Genomic DNA, 15,598 nt, shown 5'->3' with positions numbered 1-15,598 from the left:
GTTCTTTGTGGTCATGGCTGGGGAAGTAAATACACAAACCTACACATGCGATATAGTTATTTAGAACAAAATACACATGAGTAACAGTGAAACTGAATAAAATTGGTAGTTTATGTACATTTTAATATACTAGATGCAATATTGTATGATAGTTTTGCAAACTTGTCTTTACTGCGGGAAGCTGGGTAAAGGGTACATGGAATCTCTCTGTAGTACTTTTTACAATTGGATCTACAGTTATCCGCAAATAAAAATTTTAATTGAAAAAATAGATAATATCGGCCGGACATAGTGGCTTATGCCTGTAACCCAATGCTTTGGGAGGCTGAGGTGGGAGGATCGCTTGAGGCCAGGAGTTATAGGCTGCAGTGAGCTATGATTACGCCACTTGGCCTATATCCTGGGTGACAGAGCAAGAACCCCTTCTTAAAAAAAAAACAACAAAAATGTTATCTGCATTTTGTAAAGGAGGGAACCAACTCAGACGTGGTTTTTCTCAAGAACATTAAAATTAGTAAGCCATTAAAATTGGTGGAGCTAGTTTTTTTTTGTTTTTTGTTTTTCTTTGAGATCGAGTCTCACTCTGTCACCCAGGCTAGAATGCCTGGAATGCACAATCTCGGCTCACTGCAACCTCTGCCTCCTGGGTTCAAGCAATTCTCCTGCCTCAGCGCCACCCCACCACCCAACAAAAGTAGCTGGAATTACAGGCATGTGCCACCACGCCTAATTTTTGTATTTTTAGTAGAGATGGGGTTTCACTATGTTGGCCAGGCTGGTCTCGAACTCCTGACCTAAGGTAATCTGCACGCCTTGGCCTCCCAAAGTGCTGGGATTATAGATGTGAGCCATGGTGCCCCTGTGTGTGTTTTAATGACACATTTTGTATCTTCAGGCACATCTCACCACTAATTATTGTGATCCACTGACCCTACATGGTGCCTTGGCTTAGATTCATTCACCGTTTCACTCTCCGTGGGCACTTTGGAAAACCTGGAGGGAACAGCCACTGCACACAACCCTCCTAAGAGCAGGGGCGGCAAGGATTACTGGCCCCATTTCACACTGGAAGGAGCCTGTTTTCACGTCAGCCAGGGCAGCTCCCGGGCCCATGCCCCTGACTGCCCCACGGAGCTGCCGGGTGGGGAGGAAGAGCGAAGGGATGGAAGCCACTGGGCCAGCTTCTCGACTTGACTTAGTAAGAGCTGTGCTAGAACCATTAGAAAAACAGACATGAAAAATAGCAAAACCATCAAAAGCAGGAAGTGAGGAACAGGTAACTCCGCTGCTACACTATGAGAACATGTGTCTCCGCCAGGACACTCCAGAAAGGATGCTATTCTGTGACTCACGCCCCCATCCCATATGTGGTATAGTGGAGGCCCTACATCTAGGGCCATTGGGCACAATTCATCTGTCTATTTTTATCTTTTTTCAGAGACAGAGTCTTGCTGCTCTGACACCCAAGCTGGGGTGCAGTGGTGCCATCCCAGCTCACTGCAACCTCTAATTCCTGGGCTCAAGTGATCCTTCCAAATAGCTGAGACCACAGGTGTGTGCCACCATGCTGAGAGGTGACAACGTGCTAGCAGCCCTGGCTCGCTCTCAGTACCTGCTCAGCCTCGGTGTCTGCTCTGGCCCAGATTGAGGAGCCCTTCAGCCTGCCGCTGCACTGTAGGAGCCCCTTCCTGGGCTGGCTGAGGCCTGAGCCTGCTCCCTGTGTTTGCGGGGAGGTGTGGCTTGCGAGATGTGGAGAGAGAGGCGCGGGGCGGGAACCGGGGCTGCTCACGGCGCTCGCGGGCCAGTGCGAGTTCCCAGCGGGCGCGGGTTCCGCACTGGGAGGGGCCGTCAGCGCTGCCGGCCCCAGGCAGTGAGGGGTTTAGCACTCGGGCCAGCAGCTGCGGAGGGGGCGCCGGGTCCCCCAGCACTGCTGGCCCGCTCTCGCCGCGCTCGAATTCTCTCCGGGCCTCAGCCACTTCCCGCGGGGCAGGGCTTGGGACTTGCAGCCCGCCACGCCCGAGTCCCCGGCGCTGGACTCCCAGGCGGCCCAAGCCTCCCCTAACGGGCGCCCCCCTCCTCCGCCGGCACCCGGTCTCATCAACTGCCCAAGGGCTGAGGAGTGCGGGCGCACACCTCCGGACTGGAGGGCAGCTCCGCCCACGGCCCTGGTGGTGGGTCCACTAGGTGAAGCCACCTGGCTTCCTCAGTAGAGTTGGGACTCGGAGAACTTTTATGTCTAGCCGGAGTATTGTATATGTGCCAATCAGCGCTCTGTCTACCTTGGGGTTCATGGGTGCACCAATCAGCACTCTGTATCTAGCTAATCTGGTGGAGATTTGGAGAACTTTTCTGTCTAGCTAAACGATTATAAATGCACTAATCAGTGCTCGGTGTCTAGCTCAAGTTTGTAAACACACCCATCAGCACCCTGTACCTAGCTCAAGGTTTGTAAATGCACCAATCAGCGCTCTGTGTTTAGCTCATCTAGTGGGAACTTGGAGAACTTTTGTGTCTAGCTAAAGGTTGTAAATGCACCAATCAGCATCCTGTGTCTAGCTCAAGGTTTGTAAGAGCACCAATCAGTGCTCTGTGTCTAATTAATCTGTGGAGAACTTGGAGAACTTTTATGTCTAGCTAGAGGATTGCAAATACACCAATCAGCACTATGTGTCTAGCTCAGGGATTGTACATGCACCAATCAGCACCCTGTCAAAATGGACAAATCAGCTCTCTGTAAAACAGACCAATCAGCTCTCTGTAAAACAGACCAATCAGCTCTCTGTAAAATGAACCTATCAGCAGGATGTGGGTGGGGCCAGATAAGAGCATAAAAGCAGGCTGCGGGATCCAGTAATGGTAACCAGCTGCAGTACTTTTTGTGTTGTGTGCAAGTGTTTGTTTTTTACAATAAGTTTTGTTGCGTTTGGGTTTGTGTTTTCTTTGTTTTGTAGTGCTTATTGTGAAAGTTTAAGTAGGTTCATGTCTGCAGGCCAGGCAGGTCATTAAACTTAACAAAAAATAAGTAAGTTTGGATGGGGGAATGAAAATCTCCACGTATATATTCTTATAAGCTGTAATGCTCACCACAAAGATCTGCGAGTGAAGCCTGTGAGACGAACACACTAACTCTGGACACTCTGTCAGGCTACATTTTACGTTTTTGGGAGTGAGCAGGTGTTACTGTTCCCCGGGTTGGTTTTGAAGTCCTGGCTCTCAAGTAATTTTTCTGCTTCTCAAAAGTACTGGAATTACAAAGGTGAGCTACCTTTACCTTGTTAGCCTCATCTTCTATTACTCCTTGTCATTTAGAGGGAAGGCACAGGTCTAGAGTTTCTTGGATTCTAAAACTACTAGAAATGGGAGCTGAGTCTTGGGAAAGGAGGAGGCAGCAGCTGCTGCCTATTTACATCCATATTCAACTTTACAAAGCAATTTCTGAAGCATCTCTGCTTCTCTGCTTTTCCACACCTCTGAAAAAAAAAAAAGCAAAGTTACTCATCTCAAAAACATCCGTGTTATTCAGGAGGGGTTAAATTGTGCCCAGTCCACCCTGTTTTAGTGTAAAGACAAGGGAAGAGAAACTTTCATTAATTTTCTATAATTGCTAAGTAAATTGCCTGTATGGATTAGCTTATTCCTCATTCCATCAATTAGATTGACATTATTGCTTCACTTTTACAGAATAGAAATGGAGGTTTCTAGTGCAGGGCGCCAACCTAGTAAGGGATGAACTCTGGGTGCAAACGCAGATCTCCAAAGCTGTTTCCAGCGTCCAAAGGTGAGGGTTGGTGGAAGTGGGGTCACTTATAAAAACTATAAAAAACTTTGGCGGGGCGTGGTGGCTCAAGCCTGTAATCCCAGCACTTTGGGAGGCCGAGGTGGGCAGATCACGAGGTCAGGAGATGGAGACCGTTCTGGCTAATACGGTGAAACCTGTCTATACTAAAAATACAAAAAATTAGCTGGGCGGGGCGGCGGGCACCTGTAGTCCCAGCTACTGGGGAGGCTGAGGCAGGAGAATGGCGTGAACCTAGGAGGCGGAGCTTGCAGTGAGTCCAGATCGAGCCACTGCACTCCAGCCTGGGCAAGAGAGCGAGACTCCCTGTCTCAAAAAAAAAAAAGTAAAAAATTTTAAATCAAAAGTTTTCAAGTTTAAAGAGTCTTAAATCTGTAAAGTACATTTCTCAAAAGAAGACGTACATGGGGCCAAGAAACATGAAAGAAAGCTCAACATCACTATTGTTAGAGAAATGCAAATCAAAACCACAATGAGATACCATCTCCCCTCAGAGTGGCTATTATTAAAAAGTCAAAAAAACAGACGCTGGCGAGGTTGCAGAGAAAAATGCTTTGACACTGTTGGTGGGAGTGTAAATTAGTTCAACCACTGTGGAAGATGGTGTGGAAATTCCTGAAAGAGCTAGAGGCAGAAATACCATTTGACCCAGCAATCCCATTACTGGGTATACACCCAAAGGAATATGAATCATTCTATTATAAATCATTCTGTTATATTATTCTATTATCGTTCTATTATAAATTCATATAAAATATGAATCTATTATAAAGATACATATGCATGTGTGTTCATTGCAGCACTATTCACAATAGCAAAGACATGGAATCAACCCAAATGATACTGATAAAGACCCATCAATAATAGACTGATAAAATATGGTGCATGTACACTATGGAATAGTATGCAGCCATAAAAAGGAATGAGATATCATGTCCTCTGCAGGGACATGGATGGAGTTGGAAGCCATTATCCTCAGCAAACCAACAGAAACAAAATCAAACACTGCGTGTTCTCACTTTTAAGTGGGAGCTGATTGATGAGAACACATGGACACATGGGGGGAAGTAACACACAATGGGCAACTATCAGGGGTGTAGGGGGAGGGGGAACATCAGGAAGAATGGTTAATGGATGCTGGGCTTAATACCTAGGTGATGGGATGATCTGTGTAGCAAACCACCATGGCATTCGTCTACCTAGGTAACCTGCACCTCCTACACGTGTACCCTTGAACTTAAAAATTGAAGAAAAAAATTTATAAAGTGCATTTTTGTACTACAGGTTAAGTATCCCTTATCTGAAATGGTTGGAACCAAAAGTGTTTTGAATTTAAGATTTTTTCAAATTTTTAAATATTTGCAAATACATAGTAAGATATCATGGGGAATGGGACCCAAGTCTAAACACAAGAATTGGTCTTTGCTTTTTATATGTACCTTATACACATAGCCTGAGGGTAATTTTATATAACATTTTAAATCTGTGATGAAACAAAGTTTGTATTAGGGTTCTCACGTGTGGAATATTCTACTTGTGGCGTCGTGTTGGTGCTCAAAAAGTTCAGATTTTGGAGCATTTTGGATTTCAGATTTTTTGTTGTTGTTGTTGAGACGGAATCTCGCTCAGTTGCCCAGGCTGGAGTGCAGTGGCCAGATGATCTCGGCTCACTGCAACCTCCACCTCCCAGGTTCAAGAGATTCTCCTGCCTCAGCCTCCTGAGTACCTGGGACTACAGGCACACACCACCACAGCCGGCTAATTTTTGTATTTTTAGTAGAGGCGGGGTTTCACCATGTCGGCCAGGCTGGTCTTGAACTCCTGGCCTCAGGTGATCTACCCGCCTCAGCCTCCCAAAGTGCTGGGATCACAGGCGTGAGCCACCGCACCTGGCCCTACTAAATTTTCAAAGACTTTTTCCACTTAGCTCTCTTTTCCTCTTCTGTTTTTTTCCCCCTGCACCTTCCATAATTAAACTCTTAGGGTCCAACAGAAGTCTGATTGCACTGTTTATTTTTACCTCCTTTTTTGTGCTTTCTCCTAAAGCAGGAGTCAGCCTTTTTCTGTGAAGGGCTAGATAGCAATTTTTTTTAAGCTTTATTTTCCATTTTTTAACTTTAAGTTCCGGGGTACATGTACAGAACGTGCAGGTTTGCTACATAGGTATATGTGCGCCATGGTGTTTTGCTGCACCTATCAACCCGCCATCTAGGTTTTAAGCCCCACATGCATTAGCTATTTGTCCTGAGCATCTCTTTTTTTTTTTTTCTTGAAGGAAGGTTGCACGTCAGACAGTATTAGTAAAAATTCAACTCCAAATGTTTTGGGACTCAGTGACTGTGGTCTTTCCTCATGAGTTTGTCACAACCAAACAGATATGGACCCACAGGGGTCAGGGAGGTAATTTTTTTAAAAAAGATCAACAAAGAGACAGCAATAATATGGCACCATCTGCAGGTTAACTTGTGAATTACAATGATTTGTGTTGCATGTAATGTACTAGCTCTTCATTTAACTTTCCTGCTGGGCGGTCATTTCAGATCACCATCAAAAGCTACAAACTGGAAACAGTAGAGGAAGATACTAGCCCCGTGTTTCTGATTCAGTATCACTGAAATACTTTGGAACCATATAAAGGGCAAAGTACATTCCACATGTTGAAGGACAGTGCCTGGCCCTGTGGGGTGTCATCCCCATGCTGTAGGCATAGTGGCAACCCAGGGGTTCATCTCAACTCCCATCAGGTCAGTAGCTTTTTGGGTGATGAAGTGTATGGTCGGGATCAGCAGGTCCCCTGGTTATGCGCCCCCTGCCTCACCTCGTTCTCTTTAGAATGTCCTAGGCACTGTTACTCTGGATCCCATGTCAGCAAATCAGGTACTCAGTGACCCTTAGGAAAGGCTACTATGTAGTGGATCATTGTGATGTTCTGCACAAGGTCCCCAGAGTTTAAATCTCTTTATTGTATCATGACAGAGACATGAGAGTTAACTTAGCCCTGGGACAAAATTGTGAATGTGCATTGTGAACTGCAAAATAAGAAGAAGAATGAATGAAAAGTAAACTGGTTTGGATCATATTTCCTGATGGGGATAGAAAAGAACACAATCAAAATCAAATGCAAAATCAATGGCTGCATACCATGTACTTGAGGCTGCATGCATCTCTTCCAGCCAGCGTGCCGTATCTGGCCCAATTTGGGTCTGCTACTTGGTTGAGTTGCATAATCTACTATCCCAAGACAAACCAGGATTCCTCATGATCCAGACTGGTTAATGAAATGGATGGCTTGGCACAGTGGCTCATGCCTGTAATCCTAGCACTTTGGGAGGCCAAGGCAGGTGGATCACCTGAGGTCAGGAGTTCGAGACCAGCCTGGCCAACAGGGTGAAACTCTGTCTCTACTACAAAAATACAAAAATTAGCTAGGCATGGTAGTGCACACCTGTAGCCTCAGCTACTTGGGAGGCTGAGGGATGAGAATCGCTTGAACCTGGGAGGTGGAGGTTGCTGTGAGCCGAGATCATGCCACTGCACTCTACCCTGGGTGACAGAGCGAAACTCTGACTCAAAACAAACAAACAAATAAATGTAGATGTTACAAGGAGCACCAATCCACCATGTTTTAGATTCTTACGGGTAGCACCAATTTTGGCCATCTCCCTCCGTCTCCCTGTGTGCATCTCATAATGCCCTCTTCATCCTCCTATGGTCCCCTCCGCCCCCCAGATGAAGTACACACAATATATCTATTTTGTTTGCTATCTTGGCAGAGTGGATAGGGTCAATTTCAGAAATTTCTACTTGGCTTTCCCCATGGAATGCCCTCACCCCACAGGCCAAAGACCCAATGGGGAGGCTATGCCAACTTCTGAGAATATTTACCCCAGTTATACATTTGTGGACTGAGGACATGACTGCCGGTGGGCCTGTAGTCTTACTGAATCCACTGTGAGCCACCATGCCATGGACAGGACTCCATGGATCACCTGGTCACCATGTGCCCCACAGAAGCAGAGTGCGGGCAGCTGCAATGCTGTGGCAGGTCTCAGGGTATCAATGTCACTTCTGACCCTGTTCTAACAGTCCTCCAAAATCCTTCAAATACTTGAGTATTTCCCCTTCCCTGGTGAACAGTTCTGTGAGATCTTAGGTCCCCTTTCAGAAGGACTCAGGAAATCATGACTGTGCCCATTTGCCAGGGTGTTACAGGGTCTTTCTGTTAGATACCTGGCCCTCCTCCCAGTCAAGGGCTTCAGGGTTTGAAATCTGGCGCATATTCAGAAACTGGGCAGGTGGTCCTGACTTTTGTAGGAGCACCCATCCTCAGTCTGCTGATTATCCATCCTGGATTTCTTCCTATGACACAGGTTGAGAAGCACCCCTGTCTGCCTGTGTATTTTGCTGCTAGGGATGTGGTCCTCTATGAACTATCTCCATAGCTCTCTGTGGTCCAGGCTCCCTCAGCTGCTTTTCTGAGCTTTTCCCTGATTGCGGTCATGGCTTCCACCTGGCTTCTGAGGATTACGTGCCACCACGTAGTTCTCCTATTTTAGGGTCTTGTAATCCCACTTGCTATCAGTAAGCCCAGCTCTGTTGAACCTTTCCAACTGTCTGCCCAGGCTGGCAGAGTAGAGCCACCACTGAGCTTCCGAGTGATGTGGGTGCTTTACGTCTTGGTGGAGGATGTTTTCTCTGAGCCTTCCTGTGGAGCATAAATATCTGGTAAGTGATCTGGTCTTGGATAGCACTTCACTGATCATACACACCTCCCTGAGTCTTACAATCCCTTAATCCACTGTCTGACTTGGCACTTCTGACATTTTAACATTACCTAGCATGGGCATCCTCTTTTTCCATGGTCCGAAAGCCATCTGTACTAGCATCTGTGGCTGCCGTAACAAATGACCACAAACTGGATGGTGTAAAAACAACAGAAACTGTTCTCTGACAGTCCTAGAGGTCAAGGTGTCATCAGGGCCACGCTCCCGCCAGGGCTTTAGGGGGAGAATCGGTTCCTTGCCTTTTCCAGCTTCTGGTGGTTTCCAGCATTCCTTGGCTTGTGGCCACATCACTTCAGTCTCTGCCTCTGCCTTCACATGGCCTTCCCCCTGTTCTCCATTATCTATCTATGGGTCTCCTATAAAAACACTTGTCACTGGATTTAGGGCCCACCCATATAATCCAGGATGATCTCATCTCAAGATCCTTAATTCTGAAAAGACCATTTTCCCAAATAAGGTCACCTTCACAGGTTTTAGGGATTAGGATGTGGACATTTCTTTTGGGTTTGCAGGGGGTGGGGTGGAGGGCACCAAACTCACTATGTCATCCTAGTTCCAAATGTACACCATCTCCTGGGGTCTTTACTGGGGGGTTAAATCCTATATCTTTGGCCAGGGCTCTCCAGTCAATAGACTCTCCCCGATCCACATTTATGTTCTGGCCCCCTTGACCAAGTACCCCCAGAATCCAGTCTTATTCATACCCCTTGACACTTTTGGTACCTGTTAGCTGGGTCATCAGCTCTCTTTGAGTTTAAGCCCTTTCTTCCCTTATAAGGCCCAGTGCAACCTCAGCTGGGTGATGCTGGAATTTAAACCTATACTAGTATCCGGGAAAGAAGCTGGGGCTCATCCTGGGTGGAGGGCACAAGTGTCTTGAAGGGAAGAGGCCTCTGCATTGTCTTCAAGCAATGGGGCCGGGGGTGGGCTGGCTCTTGCTATGGAGGGATAGCCCACATTTATGGGGTTGGAGGGTCTAGAGGAAACTAGAATTTCAAGGGGTAGGGCATCAACACAGATGTTTGCATCCCATATGTCACAGTCCTATTCTTCCCCAATAAGGGCCCTGAACTTGACACAGCAGATCTGGCATGGTTGGGAGTGTCACCTTCTTTGGTCTCAGATGATTAATTCTTAGCCCTGGTCCTCCGCTTTCTCTGGCCTCCCAATGCAAAAGAGAGTTTCTCTGTACACTTCCAAAGAGGTTCTCTGGCATTCATACTCAGATTTCAATTGCTTGGTAATTGCTTTCAACCTTTTGTTATCTTTTTCTAGAGTAAAAGGAGCTTAACTATATGGCCATTCTCCAGGTTGCTGCTCTAAGCAACAGGGGCTGATTCCACCAGCACCTCTAAGAAGTGTACAGAATTCCTCCCAGCATTTGGGAGCTGGGACATTTGTCATTGGCTCTCATCCTCTGTCGTGGGAAGATTGCCACCAGATGCATTAATTCCATGCATCTGGTGCACCATGGTGTACTTCGGAGGCTCGCATGATTTGGAGAAGGCAGAAAAGCAGAGTTGTAGAGCATAGGCTTGAGGCAAGCAGGCAGCCGAGCTCTCATGGAACTGTCTACCATAGCAGCAGCTGAAATTAGAGCCAAGCCCAGGGGCAGGATGCAGGGTACCAGAATCTGCTGCTACTGCATGCACATTTCCAACTATTTTATCAATGTCAAATTTTAAACTTTTTATATCCACTTGTGTTCCTTTCCAGAGTTCAAACATTGAATTAGTTGTGCAATGGAAGGAGTATTACCAGGACCCAGATGCAGCCCAAGGAAAAAAGAAAACAAAAGGAGACACACACAGTAAGTGGTGTCTCATTGTGATTTGGATTTGCATTTCCCTAGTGATTAGTGATGGGAAACATATTTTCATGTGTTATTGGTCATTTGTTTATCTTCTTTGGAGAAATATTTATTCAAGTCCTCTGCTCTCTCTCTTTTTTTTTTGAGTCAGAGTCTCGCTGTATTAGTCTGCTCTCACACTGCTCATAAAGACATACCTGAAGCTGGGTAATTCATAAAAGAAAGAGGTTTAATTGACTCACAGTTCCACATTGCTAGGGAGGCAAAGGAGGAGCAAAGTCACATCTTAAATGGCGGCAGGCAAGAAAGTGTGTGCAGGGGAACTTCCCTTTATAAAACCATCACATCTTGTGAGATATCCACTATCACAAGAACAGCACGGGAAAGACCTGCCTCTGTGATTAAATTACCTCCCACTGGTTCCCTCATGACACATGGGAATTATGGGAACTACAATTTAAGATGAGATTTGGGTAGGGACACAGCCAAGCTATATCACTCACTGTGTTGCCTACGCTGGTCTCCAACTCCTGGGCTCAAGTGATCCTCCCACATTGGCCTCCCAGTAGCTGGGACTACAAGCATGAGCCACTGCACCTCACTCCTTTGCACATTTTTAAATCAGATTGTTTTGTTTTTGTTGTTGTTGTTGAGTTGTAGGAGCTATTTCTATATTCTGGATATTAACACCTTATCAGATGTATGATTTGCAAACATTTTTTTCCCATTCCATTGGTTGCCTTTTCACTCTGTTGATTGTGTCCTTTGATGCAGAGAAGTTTCTAAGTTTAATGTAGTATAATTTATCTATTTTATGGCTGGGCCTGGTGGCTGACACCTGTAATCCCAGCACTTTGGGAGGTTGAGGTGGGTAGATTGCTTGAGCCTAAGAGTTTGAGACCAGCCTGGGCAACATGGCAAAACCTTGCCTCTACTAAAACACAGAAAAATTAGCCAGGTGTGGTGGCATGCATCTGTGGTCCCAGTTACTCGAGAAGCTGAGATGAGAGGATTGCTTAAGCCTGGCAGGTTAAGGCTGCAGTGAGCCATAATTATGGCAATGCACTCCAGCCCGGGTGACAGAGCAAGACCCTGTCTCAAACAAACAAACAAAACATTTATCTATTTTACTTTTGTGGCCTGTGCTCTTGGTAACACAACCAAGAAATCATTGTCAAATCCAATGTCATTGTAAAGCTTTCCCTCTATGTTTTCTTCTAGAAATTTTATAGTTCAGGCCTTACATTTAGGTCTTTGATCTATTTTATGTTAATTGTTACAAACGGTGTAAGGTAAGGGTCCCACTTTCTTCTTCTGCATATGGACATTCATGTTTTCCCAATATTATTTGTTGAAAAGACCCCTTTCTCCATTGAATGGTCTCAACACCCATGTAAAAAGTCATTCAATCATATAGGCAAGGGTTTACTTCTGGGCTTTCTCTTCTATTCCATTGGTCTATGTGTCTGTTTTTATGCCAGTACCACACTGTTTTGATTATTGTTACCATATATGACTATCTAAAAAATTTTATGTATGTATAAAAATTTTTATGTATGTATACATAAAATTTATACATACATAAAATTTTTTTTGAGACAGTCTTGCTCTGTTGCCCAGGCTGGAGTACAGTGGCACAATCTAGGCTCAGCTCACTGCAACCTCCGCTTCCGGGCAAGCGATTCTCGTCTTGTAATATATTTTGAAATCAGGAAGTGTGATGCCTCCAGCTTTGTCCTTCTTTCTCAAGCTTATTTTGGCTATCCAGGGTCCCTTGAGAGTCCACATAAATTTTAGGATAAATTTTTAATTGGAATTTTTAATAGGGATTACATTAAGTTTGCTTAATGTAATCATAATGCATATGATTTTCTTATGCCCCCAACAAATATGAAATCATAACCATAATCATTTGCTAAATGATTACATTAAGATTGTTTTGGGTAGTGTTGACATTTTGACAAAACTAAATCTTCCAATCATGAGCACAGATGTCATTCCATTTATTTGTGTCTTCTTTAAGTGCTTTCAGCAATGTTTTAAAGTTTTAGCTTACAAGTCTTTTGTCTTCTTGGTTAAGTTTATTTCCAAGTATTTTATTCTTTTTGATACTATTGTAAATGAAATTGCTTTTGTAATTCCCTGCAGCCTGTTTCATGCTCTGAGCAGAACTGCATTGCGTACAATGAATCACCTACACTCACAGGTAAGAGTGTACTACTTTTGTAATAATGTAAATTTTTCTAAAACCACAAAATGGAAAATGCATCTTATTTGCTTTTAACGTTTTAGCAGATGATGTGGTCAAGTAAATAAATAAAAGGAGAGAAAGAGAAGTTCTGTGTGTGTGTGTGTGTGTGTGTGTGTGTGTGTGTGTGTGTTTAAGATCCTTTTGTTGTTTGCTTTGGCCTAGTTTCTCATGCTTTGAGGAAAAGCTCATTCTCATTCATGTGACTTGCTTTGGCTAATAGGACACCAGATCATGATGCAAGTAGTGGCTTAATTGGTGCTTGCACATTGGGCTTGTTCTTTTCAAACCTGTTCCCCCGATTCTGCAAGGCTATCCTGCTGTAGAAGGAGGCCCTGGAGGACAAGACACCATGTGGGGAGAACAGCCTTGTGGAGCGGAACGGAGGTATCCCAGCTTAGCTCTCCAAAAATTGACATCTACCTGGAACCTTTGAAAGTGACCTTACTTGGAAATAGGGTCTTCGCAGATGTAATCAGGTTAAGATGTTCTACTAGGCCAGGCGCGGTGGCTCACGCTTCTAATCTCAGCGCTTTGGAAGGCCGAGGTGGGTGGATCACGAGGTCAAGAGATAGAGACCATCCTGGCCAACATGGTGAAACGTCGTCTCTACTAAAAATACAAAAATTAGCCGGGCGTGGTGGCGGGCGCCTGTAGTCACCTGTAGTCCCAGCTACTCGGGAGGCTGAGGCAGGAGAATCACTTGAACGCGGGAGGCGGAGCTTGCAGTGAGCCGAGATCGCACCAGGGCACTCCAGCCTAACGACAGAGTGAGACACCGTCTCAAAAAAAAAAAAAAAAAAGATGTTCTATTAGATTACAGTGTGCCCTAAATCCAGTGACTTGTGTTCTTATCAGAAGGCCATGGAAAGACACAGAAGACACAAGGGGAAGGACATGGTGCGAAGACAGAGGCAGAGAGCTTGGAGTATTGCAGCTACAGGCCAAGGAACGCCAGTGATTGCTGGCAACCACAGAAGCCAGGAGAGAGGCGAGGAAGGATTCTTCCCTGGACCCTTCACAGGGAGCACGGCCCTGCTAACATGTTGATTTCTGACTTCTGGTCTCCAGAGCTGTGAGCGAATACATTTCTATTGTTTTAAATGACACCATCTCTGATCATTGGTTACGGCAGCCCCTAGGAAGCTAATACATGGCCCTATGAAGCTGGGGCTCAGACCTCCGAGAAGGGCACACGGCTGCTGCTGATCTGTTTAGGGGGAGCAATGACGTTAGCGCTGAGGGGAAACGGAGGCTGGAACCAGCTGCTGCTGAGGGGGAAGCGCCATTGCAGGGACAGCGCTCAAACCAGAAAAAGGCAGTCCTGCCCTCCTCCTACTGCCTTCAAACCTCCGCCAGAATAGAACCCAGGCCAGCCGGCAAGGCAGAAGTGCGGCTGTGGAGCTCCCAGGTGCAGTGTCGCAGAGCAAAGGGAATGTGCGCTGGGGGCCGAGAAGCAGCAGTAAGGCGTGGTGCGAGGTGCCTTTGTGTTTGTGGGGATGAGGAGTTGGGTTGTGGGATGTGGAAGAAGAGTTTGCTTGCAGAGATACTAGTTTAAAAAGAAAAGAGTTTGCTGGACTACTGAGCAGGGCTGATTCGACTCCACAAATATTCTGCCTCCGAGGCTGGAGAAAAGGGGGCTCAGGAACCCCAGGGAGAAAAGTTGATGCTGCAAAACGATCTAAGAACAAAGGTGCAAAAAAATTTAAATGTGTACTTCCGAAAGACAAGTACTAATTAGAAGAACACCACTACCTTAAAAACATTTAAACATTTATAACAGAAGTATTGGCTGCAATATTTGAGTATTAAATCTTTTTTCCTTGGGTTTGTCTGTAGCTTGAGCTCTGCAAGGATGATTTCCACCAGGTGGAGCCGTGGAGCGGGCGACCTCAGTGCCTGTGGCTCTCTTCCACCCTTAAATCGCCCCTGCCCCACCCCACCTCCAGACCCCTCAGCCCCCTCAAGCAGCTGCGGCTCCCTCCTCCCCTCATTCAAACCTCTGCTCAGATTTGTCTCTGTGGACGGCACCTCTTCTGACCTTTTCCTTGGCCCACCCGATACCTGGTTTTCAATCCTGGTTGATTAATTGAATAACATAAACCATTGCAAGTACAAAAATCGCAGCTACTATTTTTTTAATCAACTGCTATGCACCAGAGCTACTATGCTCCATTGTCACAAGTCTATTTTTTAATTTTATTCATTTTATTTTATTTTATTTTTGAGGCAGAGTCTCATTTTCTTCCAGGCTGGAGTGCAGTGGCATGATCTCAGCTCACTGCAACCTCCACCTCCCAGGTTCAAGCAAGTTTTCTGCCTCAGCTTCCCGAGTAGCTGGGATTACAGGCACGTGCCACTACACCCAGCTAATTTTGTATTTTTAGTAGAGACCAGGGTTTTGCCATGTTGGCCAGGCTGGTCTCGAACTCCTGACCTCAGGTGATCCTCCCACCTCAGCCTCCCAAAGTGCTGGGATTATAGGCATGAGCCACCATGCCTGGCCACTTTACTGTTTTCAGAGAAGTGGCGTGCATGTTATCAGCTGACAGTGACAGCTGACAGGAGGATGGGTGTTTACAGGCTTGGGGAGGAATAAGTGATGAAATAATTTTCTAGGAAACAGGGAGAATGAACAAGGCCCACATAGGTGAGTGACCACAAATTTAAAACATTCTGCAGGGTTGGATGCTTTTCTATAGGGACAAGCGTGGAACAGGCAGAGTTGGATTTCATCAGGGTTGTGGTGGAGCTGCCTGAAATGACGGAGAAGAGGGCAAGAGAGCTCAGGGTTCAAGCAAGAAGTCATAATAACTGACCACAGAATTTAGCTGAATAAGAAGGGAAGAATGGATATGGTAGCATTGAAAGAAGCAAAATGGTGATAGGATCATAAGTGAAGTCCCAATGGGGTCAAAGTATTGTTGGAGTTGGAGAAATGAGAGGGAGAATGCCAAGAT

At 45.7% G+C, this 15,598-nt stretch overlaps 1 long non-coding RNA gene across 1 annotated transcript; it reads left to right on the top strand.

The window, feature by feature from the left end:
• Positions 1–2,858: 2,858 nt before the first annotated feature.
• On the top strand, positions 2,859–12,726 carry LOC129144210 (uncharacterized). Its single transcript, XR_010157834.1, has 3 exons — positions 2,859–3,256; positions 6,337–6,540; positions 10,297–12,726. It is a non-coding gene; the product is annotated as an uncharacterized LOC129144210 (long non-coding RNA).
• The last annotated feature ends 2,872 nt before the right edge of the window (positions 12,727–15,598 follow it).

The sequence above is a fragment of the Pan troglodytes genome, chromosome 5, assembly GCF_028858775.2.
Source record: "Pan troglodytes isolate AG18354 chromosome 5, NHGRI_mPanTro3-v2.0_pri, whole genome shotgun sequence".
Taxonomy (NCBI): domain Eukaryota; kingdom Metazoa; phylum Chordata; class Mammalia; order Primates; family Hominidae; genus Pan; species Pan troglodytes.
The sequence above is the reverse complement of the archived record's forward strand: the minus strand, read 5'-3'. Positions and strand labels throughout refer to the sequence as shown.